Here is a 23,979-nt window from a genome sequence, read left to right on the forward strand (position 1 = left end):
TTAAAAAAAAAAAAAAAAAGACAAGGTCATGATAGACAAAGTCAGAATGAAAAACTGGTTCAGGGTAAAGAAGACTAGAGAGACATGATGACTAAATTCAACATGTGATCCTGGAATAGAACGTGGACCAGACTTTTTACTTTTTAATATTTTTGGCCATGAAGACATTGTTGTAATAATTGGGTAAAATTAAGTAAATTGCTGAGATTAGGCAATAGTATTGCATCAAAACTAGTTTTCTGTTTCTGATCATGTGGGTTCCCATGTGTTCCTCATTTCTCCATACCCAGAACACCTCCATGACTGTCTCTACCAGTTCCTAGAGTTGTATAATGTCTAATCCCTATTTCAAAATACCTTATTGTACATCACTTACAGTGGCTCTGCTTCTCCCATCAAACCTTGACTCATACTCTTGCTTTTCTGAAATACAAAGGCCATTTTGAAAGCACTTGACTTGTTCACCTCAACTCAAGTCCCACACAATTACGTGATCCTCTGAAAACATCTCACTATCTAGAACTGCTAGGGAAGTATACTGAGAACTACATAATAATAAAAATGAATGAAATCACCCTTGACTGAGTGCCTAATATGTGAAAACTCCTAAGACATGTGTTATCTCTAAAATTAACCACCATCCCACAAGCTAGTTACCATATCTTAAGTCACTTGCCCAACATGTCACACGTGAAGAGTGGTAAAGCAGGAACTCAACTGCAGTTCTGTTCAAATCTCAAGTTTATATTTTTTCATTGTACCATGCTGTCATCTTTGGAAAAAGAAATAGCCATCTCACCCTCCAGAAAATACTTGCCTTATGACTGTCCAGAAATTTATTGAATCTCAATATTTCATTCTGGCTTATTCATGTCATGGAGTTATTATATATTTGAGGAACTACAAGAAGTGGATATATATTATCATCTTACTGTAGTATTTATGTCCTAGTAAACAAAATAACAATAATTGTTGATGTACACAGACAGAAATATCACAAAGCCCTGAATTGAAGAACTCTTTAGTTAGTCTCCACATATGGACAGTTTAACATAACTTTCTTTGATCTGCAGACTATTTCACCATACTACTTAAAATTATATTTCCTAATACTTCTTTTGATGCACTTCTACATCAATGATCTAACTTAAGCTTTACCATAGTGAACCAAGGAAATATGTAGAGCTCATTTATTAATATTTGTTTTACAGATACAAAGAATGAATCCTAACAGATTACCCAAATCATCTTAAATGGAATCAGTTTTGATCTATCTAGTTTCCTTTCTTCTTTTCCCAAGATTTTGCTTGGAGATCCCCTTCCCAATTTTCAGTCCCTATGGTTTGTCTGGAGGTGGCTCTACCCATCAGAACTCACAGTGGGTATATTTTGCAGACGTGGAAATATACCACGGACTTGATCACAGTGATGTGCTCAAAAAGGGTACGCAACCCATGTGAATTTATTAAGGACTAATATGAGAAGGAAGACCATGGAAAAAGTACTTTCTTCTTCTCAAACATGGAACTAAAGAATATAAGGCTTTAGTTGCAAAGCTCAGTGAACACGAAAAGTTAGAAAAGGTAAAATATGGAGAGACAGTTTCATGTTACTTGAGCTCCTGGATCCATCTACACTTAAACACAACTACCTTAGAATTTTTCAGCTACTTTAAAATTACTTTTCTCTCTCTCCACCCCCTTTTCTTTCCTCTATCTGGCTCTAACTAAAATTTCTAGTAAAATTCTTTAACAATAATAATAATAATAATAATAAATAGTAAATAATAGCTGCCCAAGTGTGCAAGTCTTAAATACAAGTCTGGAACTTAGGTTTACTGATAATTAGTATATAAAATTTCTTTTTATTTAAGTTTATTTATTGATTTAGGGTGGTAGAGAGGGAATCTGAAGCAGGCTCCACACTGTTAGTGCAGAGTTCGGTGTGTGGCTCGAACTCACAAACCATGAGATCATGACCTGAGCTGAAGTCAATGCTTAACCACCTGAGTCACCGAGGTACCCCAAAATATAAAATTTCTTAATTAGCCAAATACCTCCTTAGAAATTGTATTTGTTTTCCCTTTGGATAGATATACTTCTAATCCAAACATTCATTCCAATTTTGCTTCTCTAGAGAATTTTCTCTTTTGAATATCCATTGGAAGAATAAATGCTTATAGAATGTGACATTTTTCTAAGCTGTATATTTGTATATATAGTATTAAGGATACCAGAAAGGCAAGATTTATTCGAGTGCTATTTTTGTGTTGAAGAAATCCAGTTGGCTTACATTATAATCAAAGCCCAGAGAGTGAATTATAACATCAATCATCAATGTCTACCTTAATCAATTATTTTTACTGTTTAGGAAAGATTTATAACCAAAGAAGAAGAAGAAGAAGAAGAAGAAGAAGAAGAAGAAGAAGAAGAAGAGGAGGGAGGAGGGGGAGGAGGAGGAGGAGGAGGAAAGCATTTCTGAATTGTTTCTCTGTGTAGTTTTCTCTTCTTTTCTTGTTCCTTTAAACTAGAGACTGATAAATCCTGTACAACAGTACAGCAAGATTTCACTATATTATGATGAAAGAGAATCGAGAGCATTTTTGTCTGAGTGATAAAGGAGCAGGCAATGTGTAATTTATAGCAAAATAAAAGTGATACTGTATTATACTATAAAGCTGTCAATTGGATTATCACTGAATAAGCTGTTCAATGTTTACTTGTACGTAGCTGATATGTTGAACAAGCAGGACTTGTAGAGTGTAATCAGAAAACAACTTTATTTTTTCTCCTCACTGCTTCTTCAAATCCCTTTCAGGCAACCAGTTCTTCTGCACATAGAAGAAATCTTGGGCAGATCTCAGAGCTTAGCCCCTTCCTTTGACCCAATAAACCATTTTTCATTCAATCTCAACCATAAAAATAGTCCTCCATTTAGTAATGCTTTGTCCACTCTGTTGTATTCATCACACAAACTCAAAAGGTCATTCAAAGTTAAAAGTTTCTCCAAGTGGACCCTCCCATACTAGCTCCCACCTTCGTCTGCCTGTCTCCTATACTGAGATGGGGTCATGTGACTGGCTTCTCAATTCTTCTGCCCTGACTACTGCTCCTCTTCCCTCATTCTCTAGTCTGCATATGGCTTCTCCTGGGTTGAAACAGAGGGAGGAGAGGATGATGACCAAAAAAAAAAAAAAAAAAAAAAAAAAAAAATCTTTCTGGGTTGACATTGTATAATGAGATGCTAGTTTATCTAGAGGTGGCAGATATTTAAAGGTAATTTTTTCCCCCATGTATGCCCCTTTTCCCTCCTGGGAGATGTCCTCAACATTCCTGTTACTTGGATGGTAGCTCTCCTTCAGGTGGTCATTTACCATTTCTCCTCAGTTCTGCACCTCATTATGTACATTCAGCTTCTTCTACTGAGGTCAGTTGTTACTGGGAACAAGCTCTCTAGGAAAGCAGCCTTAAGGCAATATTCCCACCATGGGTGATGTCATGTAGTTACCTTTGACCAGCACTTAGGGACAGAGTGGTTCTTCCAAATGCAGTTCTGTTCTCTACTGCCGTAAGACAGTTCAGGCCTCTGTGGTAGCCTTTTTGTTCAGGAGCTAATCAGACACTATCTACCATTCCCACTGAACTTCAAGAGCCACATCTATAGGATCTCCCTGGGGTCTCTATATGGCCATTTTAACTAGGTTTGAGAGAAAGTTAAAACCACCAATCCATTATCCACCATGAGTAAACCTTTCAAGAAACTGTTTTTATTTCCAACCCATTGGCCCTCCAAATTAAAACTTTTTATAAGATTGGCAAAACTAGTTTTTAGCCTGTCTTTTTCTTTGTAAGTCCTGCTTGTATAGTCTAGCCCCTCCCTTTGGAATACAGACAGTTGGCACTTACTTTCTTAGAGCTGTGTTTAAATCTGCATCACATTCAGCAGTCTATTGATGTGAATCTCTTCCACTCAAAACAGTTTCACCAAATGTCATAGCATTTTTCACTTTAAAAATTATATTCTATAGCCAAGTTAGTTATAGTTGTCTATACAGGTGATAGTTAGGCATAAGTAAGTAGTTAATTTTATCCTGATTGTATACATTTAATGTTTAGATTTAATTTTTCAGTCAACTAATCTGCTTGACAGCTGCCTGCTGAGTACAATTACATATCTCTGAAAGAATAAATGAACTAAGTAAATGTAGACTGTGAGGAAATTTCCCAAAGGAAAAGTCCCCATGAAATAGGTGCCTCCCAGTGTGAGACACTCAGTCACTAACCCCAGGACAATAGATCTTGAAAATGCTATTTTGTTCTGGCCTGACTAAATTTAAGTGGAGAAGTTTGCTAAGAATTTAGCTCCAGGAATAAGCAAAACCAAGTGGACTACTGATTACTATATCAGAAAGAAAGTTAACACACCTCGTTCCAATAGCACAGTGTTCCTCAATCCAGGATGATTTTGTCCCGTAGGTGATATTCTGGCACTGTCTAGAGACATTTTTTAAATGTCATAACCACAAGGGGTGTGTGGCTGTATCTAGTAGGTACAGGCTGGGATGCTGCCAAATATACTACAATGCACAGGACAGCTCTCACAACAAAGAACTACCTGTTCTAAAATGTCAATAATGTTGAGGTGGAGAAGCCCTCCTTTACATGAAGAACACCACAAACTATGAACAAAGTGTAATGAATATAAAAACATAGTAAATTTCAAACCTTTAACACCCTCCTTTCTTTCACTTATTCCACTAGGAAAGAACCTAACAGAATGTGTGTTGATCTCCTGGTAAGTGCAAAAGTAAATTCAAGGGAGCCTTGAGCCCCTGCTTCCCCTCTTTAATCAGTGGAAGAACCCAAGCACAGTGAGTTTCAAAATGGTAGTTTGAGTATTCTCCAAAAGAGTTTTGGAAAACATCTTCACACATTTTTAAATTGATATCTAAATTTTTAATTGTCATTGTTTAGAGTTACACATTATGCACTTTCCAGAAGTGAGGCATATTACATATGTGCTTTAAATATCTATGTGTCAAAAGGTTTACAGCTTCAGATTTAGTTCAATCAACTTAATAATCTAATTAGCAAAGTATATTCTCATTGTCAAACTAGTCCTTCACACTCAATGTACTTTCAATCAGAAAAAAAAAAAGTCTGACTTTAGTTTTTAATTACAAAAATTATAATATGTATTCTAGTGCTAATTTTTTCACCTATTTTTAAAGCTTATTTTATTTATTTATTTATTTATTTATTTATTTATTTATGTTTTGAGAGAGGGAGAGGGAGGGAGAGAATGCTCACCAGGGGCACAGAGATGGAGAGAGAGAGAATCCCAAGCAGGCTCTGTGCTGTCAGTGCAGAGTCAGATGTGAGGCTCAAACCCACAATCTATGAGATCATGACCTGAGCTGAAATCAAGAGTCAGATGCTTAACCAACTGAGCCACCCAAGTGCCCCCAATTTTTTCACTTATTATTACGTTAGATAAATTGAAAAAAAGAAAGAAGAAAAAGATGAAAGGAAGGAAGAAAGTTAGTTTGCTACTAGAATGTAAGTTCCAAAGGGGCAGGAATCTTTTACTGTTCCTTACTGATATATTTGTTGAACAATAGGCAAAATGGGTGCTTTAAAGTTTTAACACTTAATGGAAAGAGAGAGTATAGATAGAAAAAGAATTGATAGATCAATAGATAGATAGAAAATGGATAGGTAGATGATAGAGACAGAAAGACAAAGACAAGGAGAGAGAGAGAGAGGAGAAAGAGAGGAGGAGAGAAAGAGATGTAGAGATAGGCACTGAGCTCCACCAAGAGTTCATAGGATAAAATAAAATCCCTGATTCACATCACAGAATCTCTGCATTTTCAAATTATCCCTGGAAGTATTTATTACCTGGGCCAATACCTCATACCGAGCTTTGGACAGGGTGAGAGTTCAGCTTCTTTAGCACAGAAAGAAATAAGCCCTATGCATGGGGAGACGTAGAAAAGAACTGATGACCATAGACAGTTTCTCTCATGGTTAAGAAAGTGAATTGCTTTAAAGCTATCCATGCACATGTCAGCTAAAGAGTGGGGATGGCATGTTAATGATGAAAGTGAGGCATGCCAATAGGCCTGTAGAGCAAAATGGGGGAGTTGGGAATCCAGGACTTGGTCACATCAGTGACCTAAAGCCAGGGCAATGTGTAGTTCTAGAGGAACAAAGAGGCATGTCCAGAGAGCATAGAGCCTAATGTAATTGTACAGAGCAGAAGACCAGACAAAGTGGGGTATAAAGTAGCTCCTTGTTTCTTTTGCATATGATTTATTTTTCCTTATAGAAGTTGTCTGTCCTTGACATGATATTAAATATTTATTTGTTTAATTGTTTTCCACCAGTAAACGATGTGAAGGTGGGCTGTTTCTCTCTCTCTCTTTTTTTTTTTTTCTTGTTTTTCTTTTTTACAGCTATATCCTAAGTGCATGGGATAGCATCAAGCAAATAGAAGGTGCTTAAACAGTATGTTTTGGATAAACGCTGGACATGATACTTTGGAAATAGTTGTACCCAGGTTTAAAGAAGCAAAATGGGCCTCTGTCTTGTCCTCCAGTGATCTTGGGTTTGTTATTGAGCCACCCTGGGTTCTTGATTTCTTCTAGATAAGGAGGTGGAGGTAGACTTTCACTATGATCTCTTCCAGTTATGTTTTCTGATTCTATCACAGATAGTTTTCTGAAAATTTTCATAGATATTCATGTTCGTATGTGTGTATATATGTGTTTTCTGAAGAGTAAAATTCAGAAAACAGTAATGTAATGCCTTTTAAAAATTATTTATTTTTGAGACAGTGTAAGTGGGGGAGGGGCAGATAGAGGGAGACAGTGGATCCGAAGCAGGCTGGGCGCTGACAGGCTGACAGCAGCAATCTCAAACACAAACCACTAGATCATGGCCTGAACTGAAGTTGGACGCTCAAGTGACAGCCACCCAGGTACCCCAGTAAGGCCATACATTTAAAAAAAAATTTTTTTAATGTTTACTTTTGAGAGAGAGAGAGACAGAGCATGACATGAGCGGGGGAGGAGCAGAGAGAGTGAGGGAGACACAGAATCCCAAGCAGGCTCCAGGCTCTGAGCTGTCAGCACAGAGCCCAATGTGGGGCTTGAACTCACTAAACTGCAAGATAATGACCTGAGCGAAAGTCAGACACTTAACAGACTGAGCCACCTAGGTGTCCCAGTAATGCTATGCATTTTTTAAATGAGGAAAGCACTGTAGCCTCAGGGCACCTGGGTAGCTTAGTCAGTTTCGAATCCACCTCTTGATCATGGGATCAAGCCCCGAAGCTCTGTGCTGAATGTGGAGCCTGCTTGGGATTCTCTCTCCCTCTGCCCCTCTCCTGACTCTTGCACTCTCTCTCTCAAAAGTAAACATAAAAGAGAAAAAAATAGAAAAAAATATCTTTAAGAAATGAGGAAAGCATTATAGGCTGAAGGGATAGAAGGCAGAAGGCATAAAGAAAGATTGTAGGTAAAATATTGGACTTCATTCAGTGGAGGAATGAGTTCTTGCCATAAACAAAGCTTAAATAAGAGACAAATATTAGGACAGATTTTGTAAAAATGGTAGCTTCTATGTGGTGAGTACATGGAGAACTTTCATATTCTACAGCTTTTCTATTATTAGTATTGCTATTTTGAGCATATGATTATCCTCTAACAATAACAACACTTAAAATATTGAAGCCAAAAGGCCTTGTTTTCAGAGATATATAAATAATTGGTAACCTCACTAATATCAAGCAGATAAGCAATTTTTGAGGTAAATTATCAAATATAAAAACAGGTTTGTTTAAACTTAAGTTTTGAAAGGAAATAATTTTGGGGGGGAGACATTTCTTAAGAACAGAAATGATCAATTAATCCAAAATCTTCAAGAATCCCAGCAATTCTCTGGGTATATACATAGAGAACAGGTGCCATACATATACAAGTAAAAAGAGTACTTACAATACTTAGTACATATAAAACTAAAGTACTCAGTAGTAGTTATGTTTCAGTGAGATAAACATCATTTCACTTAATTCTTTTAACAAATCCATGACAGAAACACTATTAGTTTCCCCATTAAGCAGATGTAGAAACTAAGGTTGAGGAAAACGTCCATAACAATCTCAAGGTCACACGTTTAGTAGCAAAAAAGCTGGAGCACTTGAGTGACATTTTTTATATGACATTCTGTCTAAAAGCTTACCAAATTGACTAGAATGTGTCGTAAGTTTTGCTGTCTGGACAAGGTAGGCTTCCTCTTAGGAAGACTTATCCGAGGTGCCAAAACACCTAGAGTGGTTTAAGCCAGGCAAACTCTTTGATTGATAGGAAATCACAACCATTGTTTGCCAGCTTACTTTACTTTTAATGTACATTTGTGCAAGAGTGCAGAAATGAAAGCCTCGCCAGGCATAGGTATGCTTCAAAATCAATGCAAAAGCAAAAGGGGTTTGAAAAAGATTCTATAGTGGCAACAGGAGCTAGTGCCCTGTCTACCTTCCATTCTACTGTTTATAAAAGTGGCTTGTTAACTGTGGTTTTTTTTTTAATATACGATTTGAACGTGTTTGTCATTTCTAAATAACATGATTGGAGTCGATGTTTTCTCTTATTGAGATGTCAGTTGGAAAACAAAAATTGAGATGTCAGTAAGAAATAATCAATAAAATTAATCATTATGACATTTACTAACATTTAGATATCATCATCTATTCTTTTTAATTGTGCTAACATTTTATTAATTAAAGGACACACATAAGCATAATTGTTAACAGAACTTTAGTAATGGTTTATCTTATTAATTTTTAAAAATTTTGTTTTATTTTTGAGAGAGAGAGAGAGAGAGAGACAGGCATGAGTGGGGGAGGGGCAGAGAGAGAGGGAGACACAGAATCCGAAGCAGGCTCCAGGCTCCGAGCTGTCAGCAGAGAGCCCGACATGGGGCTCGAACTCAGGAATCACGAGTTCATGACCTGAGCCGAAGCTGGACACTTAACCGACTCAGCCACCCAGGCGCCCCAATTATGTTTTATTTTTGATTACTAAACATCATCCATTCTGTTCCATGATTTTATCTGCTTTTCCCTAACATGAAGAAGTTTGGGTGGTCTTCTGTCTGTAGTTAATAGAAGTGAAACATTAAATATTACATAGAGAAGAATATATATTTTCCACAGAACTCTAAAAATGCATGAGGCTTCTACGCATTGCAACCTAAATGTGGAAACTCATGTGATTTAATCTCCCATTGGAGCTCACTCTGTCCACCAGATAGCACCTAAAAAGGAACTCTAACTTTCCTTTGCTTCTCTCAAAGAATACTGAAGTTTCCATACCAGTTCCTCTAGAAACACTTCCCTCCAGTGTCTCAGTCTTTCATACCTCGTACCTATTCTAAAGTCCTTCAGATTCTGAAATATCAAACTCTCTTAACTCAAGTCCAGTCTACTAGTAATTTTTCTCCTTTTTTTCTCCTCTCCACTGCAGTTAGAATTAATCTTTACAGAAGCATTTTCCCCCTCTCTCCTCATACTTCTGAAAGTTCTTCCTATCTCCCCCCATTCTCCTAATTTTGAATCACAAAAGGTTTTGGAACTGCATAGACAAATATCTTGCTTTAGTGGGGAGGGGTGCAGCAAGAGGAAAGGGGAAGATTGTTACTACTCAAATAATAATATATCCTATTTCTTTCCATGAGTAATAAGGGCTGGGGTCCCAGACTTTCTTGGTAAATTATTCTTGGCCTTGCAGTAACAATTAGTTCCCAGCTTCCTGTTTCTTACAAAGCAATATGAATCAATCTCACCATGTCCTCAGGGATACTAGCCCCATTTGGGCACTGTTCATTCTTCCTCTAAGGCTTGACTCTGAACTCTATGAGACCCCAAGGAAAGAGCAGCAGGGGTGGGCAGAAGTGGGCAGAACTACCCCACATGTGTCTGAGTCCCAGTTTTGCAGTCTTGTTTCCAATTTTTCCAGTTCTGATACACCCAACTAACTACTTTCTTTGTTCCATCAACTCATGAGATGGTAGCTACATCTTGTACTTAGGATCTCTGGATTACCTCAGTGGTCCTTTTGTGTTGACTTAGTCCTCTAACATCTGCATAGATTGAACTAATTCTTTCTATTAAATTCCCCTCATAGAAATATCTAGTGTGGTTTCTGGCTTCTTCACTGGAGCTGGTTGGAAACAGGGCTGGAGGATGGTAAAAGTATTAATCACTGGACTATTACAGGAAAAGCTTCACACTCTATATGTGAAGGAGAAACATTACATATTTCAAACTGATATTCAAGGCAGAATCTTGATAATTACTATTGAAAACAGCTACACAATGCTGAATTCAGATTAAGATATTTTAAGTGAAAAATATCACTTTACTATATATTTCTAATTTTAAGAATGCTTTAAAAGTTAATACTGTTGGGATGCCTGGATGACTGTTGGTTAAGTGTCTGACTTTGGCTCAGGTCATGATCTCACATTTGTGGGTTTGAGCCCTGTGTCAGGCTCTGTGCTCAGAGCTCAGAGCCTGGAGCCTACTTTGGATTCTGTGTCTCCCTCTCTGTAGGCCCCTCCCCTGCTTGCTCTCTCTCTCTCTTTCTCTCTCTCTTTCAAAAATAAATAAACACTAAAAAAATGTTAATATTGTACTGTTGTTCATTATATAACTACATGTTCTTGAAATATATCCAATTTTATGCAAAAACCTTATAACTTGTATATAGATTCCCATAATTGAGTCCCAGAGACTCCTCAGAGAGAAACCGAAGGTAAACCATTTCTTCATATTTTTGCATCTCTTTGAGGATCAGTAATTTTTTAGGTCTTCTGAAAATTTAATTAGACAGTTAATAGCAACTAAAACTATATTGTTTTGCCCCTTACCTGCACAAAACCAAATAATGTGTAGCAAATGATTCCCCTTTTATAAGTGTTTAATTAAAATGATCCTTTCACTTTATGTTGAATAGAATTTTATTATGCACCAAGTACTTTTGTATCTCTTACTACCCATATTCTTATCCAAGACTATAAATTGGATATTTCCTACATTTTCCTTCAGAAAATCTTAAACTCAGAAGGATTTAAGAATTTACCCAATGATCTCAAGTAAAAGGTGGCACCTGATCTTACACTTACGTCTCAGAACTTTCTATCTACGTACTACTTTGCTCTGTTCCATTGTTGACTTGATTCTTCCACAGAAAGTATGTTGAACATAGGAATCTCAGGATGGCTCAACTTTGTTGAAAATCCAAAAATTAACAATGTTGAAAAACACATAACTCGCAATGATTGTGCGGTTTGTGTGTGGGTGTGTGTGCATGTGTGTGTTTTCCTCTGTTTTACAGAAGGTTTATCAGAGACAGGGCTCTAAGAAACCAAATGGAAGGTATAATTACCTTCGGGGATATTTTATTATTAAAAGGTATAATGAGAGGTACTATAAGAGTAGATTAAACTATTAGGGAACCTGCCACAAGTGACTTTGTAATTTGAAAGATCATTTATCATTTTCAATCATGACTTTCAGTTCATTTCTCTCAGTGATTTTTCAAAATACTCTAAAAATTCTCATTTTTTAGATTGCTAAATAGATAAATTGCTATTGTTTTTAGCAGAGAAAACAAAGGTACATTCTGTAAATAATCTAGTTATATATGTACCATTTGAATTTACAACGTCCTTAAAATTTATCTTTATAAGAAGTTATTGGATACTCACTTCTTCTTACTTTAGAAATCTATTTTTGCGGCCTGAATTTACTTAAACTCATGGTTTTTTAAAATTTTCCAGAAAAATAGATATAAACCATTGATAGTTCTTGATTAAAAAGTAAACCAAAAATTAGCAAATAATTTTGACCTATTGATAAATATTTAAATGTATTTATCTTCACATATGTGCACATGCAATGTTTTGACAGAAGCTGGTAATTTCCTACTCAAAGGCAACTTATCACTACTTCCTTATTAGAGAGTACCCTATATTACTGACAGTAGCAATATATCTAGCTAAAAATTATATTTCCAACTCTTTTTACACATGGGATGGACAATAACGTGCAAACAACAACCATTTGTTGAAGCTTCCTAAAATCACCTCTTTTATGACAGCTTACTTAAATGGCTGGTTTTTAAAATTTTATACATCTGTTTTCCTCCTTTTATTCTGACTCATTGATGTGGATGGAGATGTGATGACTGGTGCTACAGTATCCACATTGTGTGTGTATAGTAAGCTTAAGGAAGAAAGCCATATTCTAAAAAGAGCAAAGCAGATTAACAGAAGGATCTTAGGCCACTGATTATACAAGGAGCTGCCATAATCCCCTTAACTGCCTGTCGGGCATTTTTGTTGTTTGTTAGAGAAGCCCTATAATTTTCGGATATTTTACTAGCAACCACACACAATTCGCTGATTAACATACAAAGGTTCTAAGACAAAGAGTGCTCTTTTGCATTTCTGGTGAGACTTACAGTGCTGTACAGGTTGAAGGATAAATTCACATGCAGCATCAGAAGCTATAAATATGTACACATTTTGATTTAGAAATTTCACATCTAGTAATTCATCTAAAAGAAATAAAATTGAGTGTAATATGGTACCTAGAGTGGTACTCAACCCAATATTACTTACATTTGTTGGAATACTTGAACCAGTGTAAATGCTCAATAAAAATTACAATAATTACGGAAATTATATAAAATTGTACACTATTTAGACACTAAAATGATTTGTGTAATATTTATAACATTGTGGACATTCACATTACATCCTACATCTAATTAAAATACTTCAAGTGTACAAGCTGTACATTATGATACTGACAATGTAATCCATAAAAAGTCACACATATGCAGAGAAAGCTATCTACCTGGACATATGCCCCCAAACTGACAGTAGTTATCTATGGGTGTTTCGGTATTGAGTAATTTATATGTAAATTTACCTTAAAAATTATAACAAACATCTATCCCTTATTTATTAAGAAACACTATGTTAGAAAAATGAATTAAAAAGTTTGGTGTTGCTGAAGTTGAAGCATGACTAGAAAGAGGTAGGTTAGAGAATTGAAGTCACTATAATTCTTCTGAAGATTTCTAATAAATATGTAAGCTGCCTCAGTTTTTGTCAGTATAAATTCAGAGGAGATGTGTGAAAATTTCCAGGTGGAACGAAGACAAATTTCTTTGACTTCTTTTCAGCAGGGATTTATACAGCACAACTATACTAACTTACCATTACAGGTAGACAGCATGTGGAAATAGTAGATATATTCTTTTTTTCTTATTGAAAATTATGGTGCCTCTACTCTATGAAACCCTTGAGGAAATAATCTGTGTCTCACTCAGTCTTTATCCCCACTGTCTGGCACACAATACTCTTTGGATACATGAGAGTTGATTGTGTATGTAATTGTGCCCACCTTCGTTTGGTCCCAGAGTGTTGTTAGCATCTTTCTTTGATATATACTTTTAAGGAAAATTACCTTATTGCTCAGCCACACCATAGCAACTTTGGTAGACATAAAACATAAGCAGAAAAATTATACATCTGAACCATGGAGCTATTTATATAGAAAGTTAGTGAAATATTATGTTAAACATTAATGCAGTCTAACAAGTATGTCTGGCTCTTAACCACTTCTAGATGTATGATAGGAAAGCATATATTTGACCCTGTATTGTTGGGTAGGGCCATAAGATTAAGTCCAGCTAATGAGTAGTGAACTAAAGTGATTTGCTAAGCATTTACTTGCTTCCCAAAGTCTCTTGAAAGCCCTCTCTCTATATATTCACTTTGGGATGTCAACCAACAGCTTTCAAGATACTAGTTGCTCAGTCACTTAGAGCTCTAAGTGATTGCAGTGAGCAGATCTTCAACAAATGTATAGCGTGATCAAGAAATAAATCTTTGTTATTTTTAAAGTTTATTTATTTAATTTTAGAGAGTGCAAGAGAAAGTGTGCAAGAGGGGAAGGGGCAGAGAGGGAGAGAGATAGAACCTTAAGTAGGCTCAACACTCAGTGCAGAGCCTGAGGCAGGTCTTCATCTCATGACTGCAAGATTAGGACCTGAGCTGATACTGATATCAAGAGTTGGACGTTCAAATGACTGAGCCACCCACACACCCCTAAATCTTTGTTATTTTAAGTTACTGATATTTTGGAGTAATTTGCATCTGTAGGATAAATTAGACTGTTTTGAGATATATATGGAATACTTCTAAATTATATCTTTGGATTTAGTAGTGACAGGGAATTCCATTATATTATTATAAAATGGCTTTATTTTTGAAGGAAAAAATATATGTACACATGTATATATACATATACATATATATCATATTGGAATAAATTCAGACAATATCTAAAAGCATGTGTGTGCAAATACACACACATATACTCAGACACACAATTTTTTAGAATAATCAACTTGGATCCCACCATCCAGGAACAGTTTATACTAGTTTTATGTAACTGCAGTTTGAAGTATCCCTTTGTTCATAATTACAAATGGAAAGATTAACAGGTAGACAGTAACATATAGACACAAATAATTTCAAAAATGAAATTACAGAAAGTATTGTATGAGTTTACTTGAATACAAAAAGAAAAAGCATGAAATAAGATTTTAAAAAGTGTTGACTTTTAGGAAAAGTGTTTCTTTTTAAACCAGAGATTCTATTTCCCTTTTGAATGCATTGAATATATTTGATGATATTAAAGAAAGACTAATTTTTAGTTATGCATGGTACATATGGTTATGCTAACAAAAAGGGTTTTTAATTTTAGACTTACATATTGAAATTATTAATAGTTAAATTAAGTCAAGTCTGCCATTATCCAAATTAATTTGAAAAAGGATATGAATGGAGTACATGGGGGTGAAATTGCTTATAGGTGGATGAACTTGGCACTGAGTAAAGGGCATAGGTAGATTCATTATAGTCGTCTACTTTTTTTTTTCCTAAGACTTTCTTTTCAGAGCAGTTTTAGGTTCACAGCAAAATTGAAAGGTGCAAAGATTTCCCATATACCCCCACCCCCAAACATACGGGCTATCTACTTTTATTTAAATATGCAATTCCCTATAACATAAAATTACATTTAAAAAAGAAATTCTAGATTCTAGAATGTAAGCTTTTTCAAACAAGTTGGCACCCACTAAAGGGCCTCTCTTGAACACATGCTTGACAGGTAGCTCAAAAGTAAGGTGAATAAAGCCTTTGTGGAAGTGGACAGATGTCCATTATGAATTGGTATAGCGGGTGTTGAAACCAGACTCATTTGTGCCCACAGCCCTCCAAGTTCCATAAGCAAGTAATAATACTCCAAACCCAATTATCATGCCTTCTGTCCTGCTGGCTGACCATTGGATTGATATTAGAGCAAAGGTATCAAAATTAAACAAAACAGGGATTTCATGTAAAAGGGATTTCACTCCATCTTTGTGATAAGGTATATTATCATCATTATAAAAGGTTTTAACTAAGTGAGGCATTTTATATTACCTGTAAAATACATTTTAAAATGTTAACCTTGAGAAGAATAACCCTGATTAATTATAGTTCCCAATAATTAATTCAGTCTTTTAAATTTTTTATCCAATTATAATTCTTCTTCCTTGCTGGTTTCCACTGTAATCACTCATGTTCTATAAGAATAAAATACTCAGAAATGGACCTAATTCAGCAACCTGAATATAGAAGCACTAATTATAAAAGTAAACTGTATAGAATGTCAAAAATAATTTGACAGATTTTTTTTCCCTGTGACAACTTAAGAAATTAATAGGTTCAACTCAAATGTATCCCTTTTAAAGATACTCTCATTTTTGCATACATCTCTTCAGAGCTGCGAGGAGATAAGCTCTTTGATGCTGTTAGGTTTTTTTCTTTCATAATCCCCCAAGTAATAAACACTAAAAAACAAACAAACAAACCAAACCAAACCAAAAACTGCACATTCATGCACAACCAAAACAAAGAAAATAATAAAGAAAATAAATATTTTATAATTATATATGTATGTTTATATGTTATATATTTTATATGTTGTATATATTATATATAATATACTGTATATCATGTATACTGTAATTTGTATACTATATATTGTATATAGTATATATTATATATCACACACAGTATATGATATATATTGTATATTATATTCAGTGTGTGTGTGTGTGTGTGTGTGTGTATGTGTGTGTGTGTGTGTGTGTGTGTGTGTGTGTATGTGTATATATATATATATCTTTGTTGGCTGAAAAGAGTCAATCCTTCTGCCAAGAGTTCAGGTAGGAATTTTCTTATAGGAACACTGAAGGCTAAACTTTGCCTTCAGGATTTTTCTGATTAGATTAGTACAAGCCCATAGGGAATAAGAGAAGACACCTAGCAACACATCTTAACAGTTAAATTGTTATTGCAATGGGAGAGATGAGGAAAGCTTAATTTTTTCTCTATAGTGAAAACTATGAATTCAAGCTGAACAAGTTTTCATTAAGAAATATGAAAAAAGACTTGTATTAGAAGACTGGGAATTGTGTCAGAAATTGTTTGTTACATAGTTTTGGCACTGAAAGTGTCATACATTAAAGAAAATAATTAAAGGGATCTGGAGAAGAATTCCAATCCTTTGGTGGTCCACGAGAGAAACAAACTCATTACCATACGGAATCTGAGAGATCAGTGACAATGTGTTACTATCAGGAGCTAAAGAGTTAGATCCCAGAGGAGTTCAGGATCTATGTAGGATGCTGTTCTGCAGAATGATCAAATTTTTCACCAAGAGGTTGGACGTGTGGACTAACACAGGTCAGCTGAGCTGTCTTGAGATCCAATCTGCAGGGACCATTCCTAACTGTAGGTACTAGAAGTTATTAAGGAGCTCATCAGTTGCCCAGTTCTGAAAACTGAACTTCGTTTTAGGCTAACACGAAAATTATGTATGTTTATCAAACTAGCCCACCTGAAGTTGAAATGATGAGAAGTAACTAAAAGCCAGAAACTCTATAAATGGAACCTAAGCAAAGTGGTCTGTAATGAGACATGTAGAAAATTAGAGAGAGGAATCTGGATTCATAAGATTATGTACATTCACCAGATAATAGATATTTTTTAATACATCCTCTGTTTTTCAGCACTTATTCCTTTGAAAAATATGATCTCAGTTTCCGGGAGCTAGGAGTAAAATAAGTGAGTCTACACCTTTTAAATACAGAAAAGATTGGGATTGAGTTATCTCTAGAGAAACATGTGGTGCCCCAGTTTGGTGACTGAGATGGATACCCTTAGATAGCCTGGTCAGAGAAGAATGAATAAAAATGAGGCATAAAAATGAAGCCCATTAGTTCTTTTCTAACAAGGCCATTCCTCTTACTAAATAATGTTTATAATATGCAGAAAAAAATATTTATTTCTTGGTATGTCACCTTTTGTTCAATTCACCCTAGAGCAGAGGTATTTTCAATCTGAGATTACAAAGGTGACAAGACACATCTAGATTGAGAGAAAGAATACTGTAATGTACAAGGATCTTTCCCCTAAAGAACAACAGCAAGGTATATATATATATATATATATATATATATATATATATATATATGGTGCCTTCTCATCCAAAGTTCAAGTTATTTTGAGATAAGAAATATACAAACACAGAGATGCACACAGAAACATCAATATCACATATATTTATGCCTTTTTATTCTTACAGATATTAGAATATTATGCCATCATGGAGGGATATGATCATGTATAATTTTTGTACCAATAAAAGTTTTATAATACGGTCATTATTATCCTGTTAGTTATTGAGGGATTCAGTTCTTACTGCCTGCTCTGACGTTGCTAAATCTGAAACTCTCTCCTTTAATCTTCTTGCTCTTTGGACTTTCCATACAATAGGAACTGACTCTTAATTGAACTCTTGGCTAAAAATATTGGCATTCTGTTTGTCGTTTTAAAAGGCTCTTCTGAATATGGACCTGCCTTCTCATTCATGGCTTTGGTTAATCACTCTTTAAATCCACTTTCCTGTTCTGACCAGTATTCACACAAGACTGTGAGTCTCTTCAGTTCCTGAATACTAACTCTCCCTTGACTGACTAATTCCATTGCTATCTGAGTCTTGTTCCAGGGAAATGAAGAGAAAAGGAGAAATGATTATTACATCCAGGTAAATACTTTCTTTGTGTATCTATCTTGAGACAAATCAATAGTGAAAAAAAAATAAGCACTGCTAGAATGCCTAAACTCTCTTCAGACGCATTTGGTTCTGAGTTGTCCAGTGGCCAGGTGATAACCAAGCTATGCACAGAGTACAGCTGAAATGATTGTTTACACTTCAAATTGATGTTTCCATTCTCTGTGGTACTTTTGAAAAAACAGAAGTGTTTCATACTTATTTCTTTACTTTACATTAAAGAAAAAAATATGAGGTGGCTATCTGAGATAGTTTTAATTGATAACCTAAACTCTTAGAAATTAAGAGATTCTAAACACTCTTTGTTTTGGTGTATTTGTGTGGGTGTATACATATTCTGTAGTAGAGAACTAATTTGAACCTCAGAATTCTGTGGCTTCAATGACTATATCTTTTGCATTTTTTTTGTTTATTTTTTTATTGTTTATTTTTGAGAGAGTGAGACAGAGCACAAGCAGGAGCATGGCAGAGAGAGGGAGACATAGAATTGGAAGCAGTCTCCAGACTCTGAGCTATCAGCACAGAGCCTGTCACAGGGCTCAAACTCATGAGTGGTGAGGTCATGACCTGAGTTGAAGTTGGACACTTAACTGACTGAGCCACCCACGCATCTTCTCCCCTTTTCATTTGGCCATTCCTTGGTTTTCAAGGAATAAAACAATCAGAAGTTATTCCTTCGAGTAAGAATAATTAAGTTCAGGTATGTGGGGTTGTGCTATATAAAACAAAATTGTGTCCTTTGAAATTATACTTCATATATGGAAGATTAAAAATATTTATTTCACTATGCAAAGGACATGTGATGGTCAAAGTTATTACCACAGGAATGAGAGATGGACTCAGGAAGTATAAACAGGAAAAATCTACAATGAGTTTTTGTTTTACTCTGTTGAGACACTGGACTAAACTATGATGTTGGCCTGGGAGATGAGGGTAGATGTGAAGCCAATGTTTGATGGAAATAATTTAAGCAACAAACAGAAACTATCAGAGTAGGAAGAACTGTTGGGTGAACTACCAACTGAAAGCATTCTATATGGAAAATATACACAAAGTCCCTAACACAATATTGATGGGCACAGGATGAACCACCACTCAGCAGGCAACAAATCCATTTCACTAATTCCCCTGGTCAGAAGAAAAGACACTAACCCAGAATGGAGCCAATCAGCAAAGCCAAGGTGTGCTATGCTAGCTACACAACAGCAAATCCATAAATCTATTGTAATTGAAGCCCTCTCTTTAGAGAAGAAGAACCATTTTGAAAAGTTCCATTCTCTAGTAAAGAACTACAGAGATTATAAAAAACCTAATTATCTAGAACTAATCTATTTTAAATGAAATTATCCAAATTGTAAAGTTATTAATAGCAATGATAACAAATATTAGCTACTGAGTATTCATAGTATTTATATAAAATTTATATAAATACTTTATTTAATGTAATTATTTTTAAATCTTACACTAAATCTCTAAATTGGGTATAATAATAGCCATTTAATAAATGAAATAACTGAAGCTCAGAGAATATAGTGACATATCCAGCTTCCCATCGCTGGAACCAGAGATAGACTCAGTTGGTCAAATAACAAATCCTCCTTCAAAATCAAGGAGGATGTGGATGAAAGAAACTGAGACACAGTTTAATACTTTCCCCTTACATCAAATTCATAGGATAATTTAGAGAACTAAGTTGTGACAGTTAACCCATGTTTTCTGATGATCCAACTTTCACCATTTATTTATTTATTTATTTACTTATTTATTCCAAGAGTGAGAGAGAAAGCACATGCACACACAACGAGTGTTGGAAGGGCAGAGACAGAGGGAGAGAGAATCCCTAGCAGACCCCACACTGTTAGCACAGAGCCCCATGTGGGGCTTGATCTCATGAACACATGAGATCATGACCTGAGCCAAAATCAAGAGTCAGATGCTTAACTGACTGAGCCACTCAGGCACCCCTCACCTTTTATTTTTGAAAAGATAATAATTATACCAAACAAACATGAGGGCAAGTAGTAAGACACCCAAAGAGAAAAGCCATTTATTTTAATGTTTATTCACTTAGTGATTCACTTATTCCAAAAAGTACTCATTATTGTAAAGCATTGTGGTATCTATTTTTTTTTTCTAAACTGTAACAGAGACATTCTATTTCTTTTTTTCTCCCATAAGAAAAAGATATAGTCACTGCAAAATTAACTCTGGTTTCCTTCTCCTGACGTGAATTATGGGTATCATAGTAACCTATATAATATTCAGACTTTTAAGAGGACCCCAGTATTGAAGGAAAGCAGAAAGACTCAATTTAGTATGAAAAGGAAATGGACAATTAGCCCATTAACTCTTTATTAGATAAATAGCAGAAGGTTAATTGATAACTCAATAGTTTTAACTGTAGCCATGGTACTCTGTTGGCTCAGAATACAGGAAGAACAAGACCATTTGCTTACAAAAACTTACAGTTCAGTCACTTCTAAAAGTCACTAGTTGTAATTAAAAAAAAAATCTATAGACATCATGATTTGAGGGCTTCTAGACAACCTATAAGACCCTGGGGCAGTCCATGATGACTGATCCCTGCCAAAGCATGAAATAAAGACCCAAATAGGGGAATCTGTAACACTGAAGTTTCTACCATTGTGTGGTCATAAATAAGGCACCCAATAGATAGAGTATTACTTTGACTTAGAGATGTTTTAACACCTATATTCTCTTTATCCTTATAAAAGCCACCTGATCCTTGAGAAAACTCTTTTGCTCTTTATTTTATGAAAAGCTTAAAAAAATATTGTTCCAGTCGAGAATGATGTTATATTTCCAGATATTATACACGGTTAGTTCTGTAACAATCATGTGCTAAGTTCACTTTCTTAGCCAATCAAAACTAAAATACGATTCTGGTGGAAGCCCGGGGAGTATCCTTAGAAGACTCTAATATATGTAATATCTATGGCAGGGCACTGAGCAACAGTTTGTAATTTAAATGAAAAGTGCATGGTCTTTGTCAGTCACTGCATTACAATCTGTGACCTTTGAAAAAGGACAAAAATAACTTCAAGGAAAGAGTAATATCTTTAAAAGTTCCAGTCTCGGTGTTCTTATCCATGTGGTTAATTATTTAACCAATTCATTTATTCATTCATGTAATAATATAAGGGCTAATCATCCAGTGTGTACCAAGAACGGAGTTAGGTGGTACGAAAATAACAGTTAACAGGACATAGTTCCTTCCCTCAGGGACTTTACAGTGGAGTGGGGTAAGCAAGCCCATGATTACAATGTTGTGATACAAGTAACAGGTAAAGGACAGTTTTTGCTAAGGCAAAAAAAATGAAGTCTAATGTTGCTGGTGATAGGAGCTGGATAATACCAATTTTAAGATGCACATTGACTTATGTCTATTTTCACTGATATGACCGTTACCTCTCATGTACTTTATTCAATAAAAATAGGGATGAGTGGGGAAAAAATGAAGATCTGAAACATTTCTGATTGAAAAGTTAAGATAGGACAAAAGGGTCTCTAAAGAGGAAGAGAATATAAAGGAGTACGGAATCTGAATATTTGCTCCCATTTGAGCACCAAGGTCTCATAGACCAATTCTTGGTCTCTTGGCAACTCCTGGCACCATGTAGAACCATCTGAATGCACCTGAGCCTTTTCCAATTAGATTTTTTCTTACCAAATAAGAAAAGTCATGGAGAAAATGACTATAGCATGTGAGTGTATGTGTGTGTACATACTACTAAGAGATATAACCTTCTGGAGCCCAGGTAAGTTTGCTGAGTCTAGGTATTTACTTCATAGGGATACTTCTACCTGAGAGACTTGCAGATGCTTGTGCTGTGATCCAAGGGGGTAGGGAGTTTTACCAGCAATACTAATTATCTCCACAGGTTTTTTGACCACAAAGATAATGGTCTGAGCCACAGTGGCAGTGAGGATGGAGAAAAATACATAGCTTCCAGAGGGGTGTATTAGTTATCTATTGCTGCATAACAAATTGCCCCCAAATTTAGTAGCTTAAATTCACATTTATTATCTCACACAGCTCTGCTATCTCATATAGGCCACAGAAATCTGGAATTACCATAGCTGAGTGGTTCTGGCTTAGGCTCTCTCAAAGGTTGAATCATGATGTTGACCAATAATACAGTCAACCTGAAGACTTGAATAGGGCTGGAGAATTTGTTTCCACAGTAGCTTACTGGCATACCTTACAATTTAGTACTTGTTGTTAGCATCTCCTTACCATGGCCAAGTATACTTCACTATAAGATTACTTGAGTGTCTTTATGACAGTCTTTATGTAGTTTTCCCCAGAACAAGTAATCCAAGAGAGAAAAGGGGACCCAGCTGTAGATGTCACAAACCATAATTTCTCTAATATCTGAGGTTCATAGAAGCTTCCCAATTCAGTGTTAGGAGATTACACAGAGATATAAAAACCAGGAGACAAAAATCATTGGGGAACATTTTAGCGTCTGGCTATGACAGAAAAAAAGACAAAGAATTTTATTTATTGACAGTTTGGATATGAGAATGAATGGGGAAATCAAATATGAAACTCAGGAGTCTGGTTTTTGACAGTGTCATTGCTTTTGTTTAGAAGTATTTTGCATTTGCATTTTCTTGCTGAGTATTTGTTAACATGTGTACATGACAACTATTATTTCTCTAGGGAAAGTCACTGGTATGATTTGTTAGATCACAGAGAGCTTGCTAATTTGTATCATCTTTTGGAGAAAGGTAAGGAAAAGTATCCTAGGGACTGTGATAAAACCAACTATTTCAACAACTTAATGAAACTAGAATGTCTATATCTCTAAGGTATACCAAAAGTGTAGAAGTTAAGAATTGGTTAGAAGTTATTAGAACTAGAGAAAAAAGTTTAGAGATACATATATACATATATATATATATACATATATATGTGTATATGTACACACCTTCCCTCCAATGTGAAAGCAATACAATTCTAGACATCATCTAATGTCTCCTCAAAGTGGTAGAGTGTGTGGGATGGGTAATACACAGAGAGAATAAAATCACCCTTGGTTGAGAACCACGGGTCTAAACATTTTTAGCTAGCCTTTTTTTTCTTGTTTTAACTATAGTTAAAGGCTTTGCAAAAATTATGTAAAATTAAAATCTGACTTTGGTGAAATCTGATTAACCTTACCTGCTCAAAAGGCAGTGCTTGTCATGAAAAAAAAAAAAAAAAATCTCTAATTCAATTGAAAATACAGAGCAGGAAATGCATCCAGATAAAAATGAAAATAAAATTTCACATCCAGCTAGCCTTCAAAAATTGAATGCCCGTAGTCTAAGCTTTCTAATAATTTGGACTTTTTGGATTGGAAAAGGCACATTCTGACCTCCTTATTATCAAACTGAAGTAAACCTGAAATTGCATGATAAATAGAATAGAGACCATATCCTGAGGACTTTGCCTAGGAGTAGTAGTATTTAAAAACAAAAACAAAAACAAAAATAAAAAAAAAATTATGGAAAAGTCAAGTGTCCTTCATAAACATGACTTTATAAAGCAACCCAAGTCTTACTGTCGTTCCCACGAAAGTCCCACGGTTATTCTACATCAGGTTGAAATGCATGATGCTTGAGAAGCGATAAGAATTCATTCCTACCCTTACTTACAGAAGGTATAACAAAGACATTATTTCCTGCTACAATGAGTAAGGTCGATTGGAC

Source organism: Panthera tigris, chromosome A1 (assembly GCF_018350195.1).
Source record: "Panthera tigris isolate Pti1 chromosome A1, P.tigris_Pti1_mat1.1, whole genome shotgun sequence".
NCBI lineage: Eukaryota > Metazoa > Chordata > Mammalia > Carnivora > Felidae > Panthera > Panthera tigris.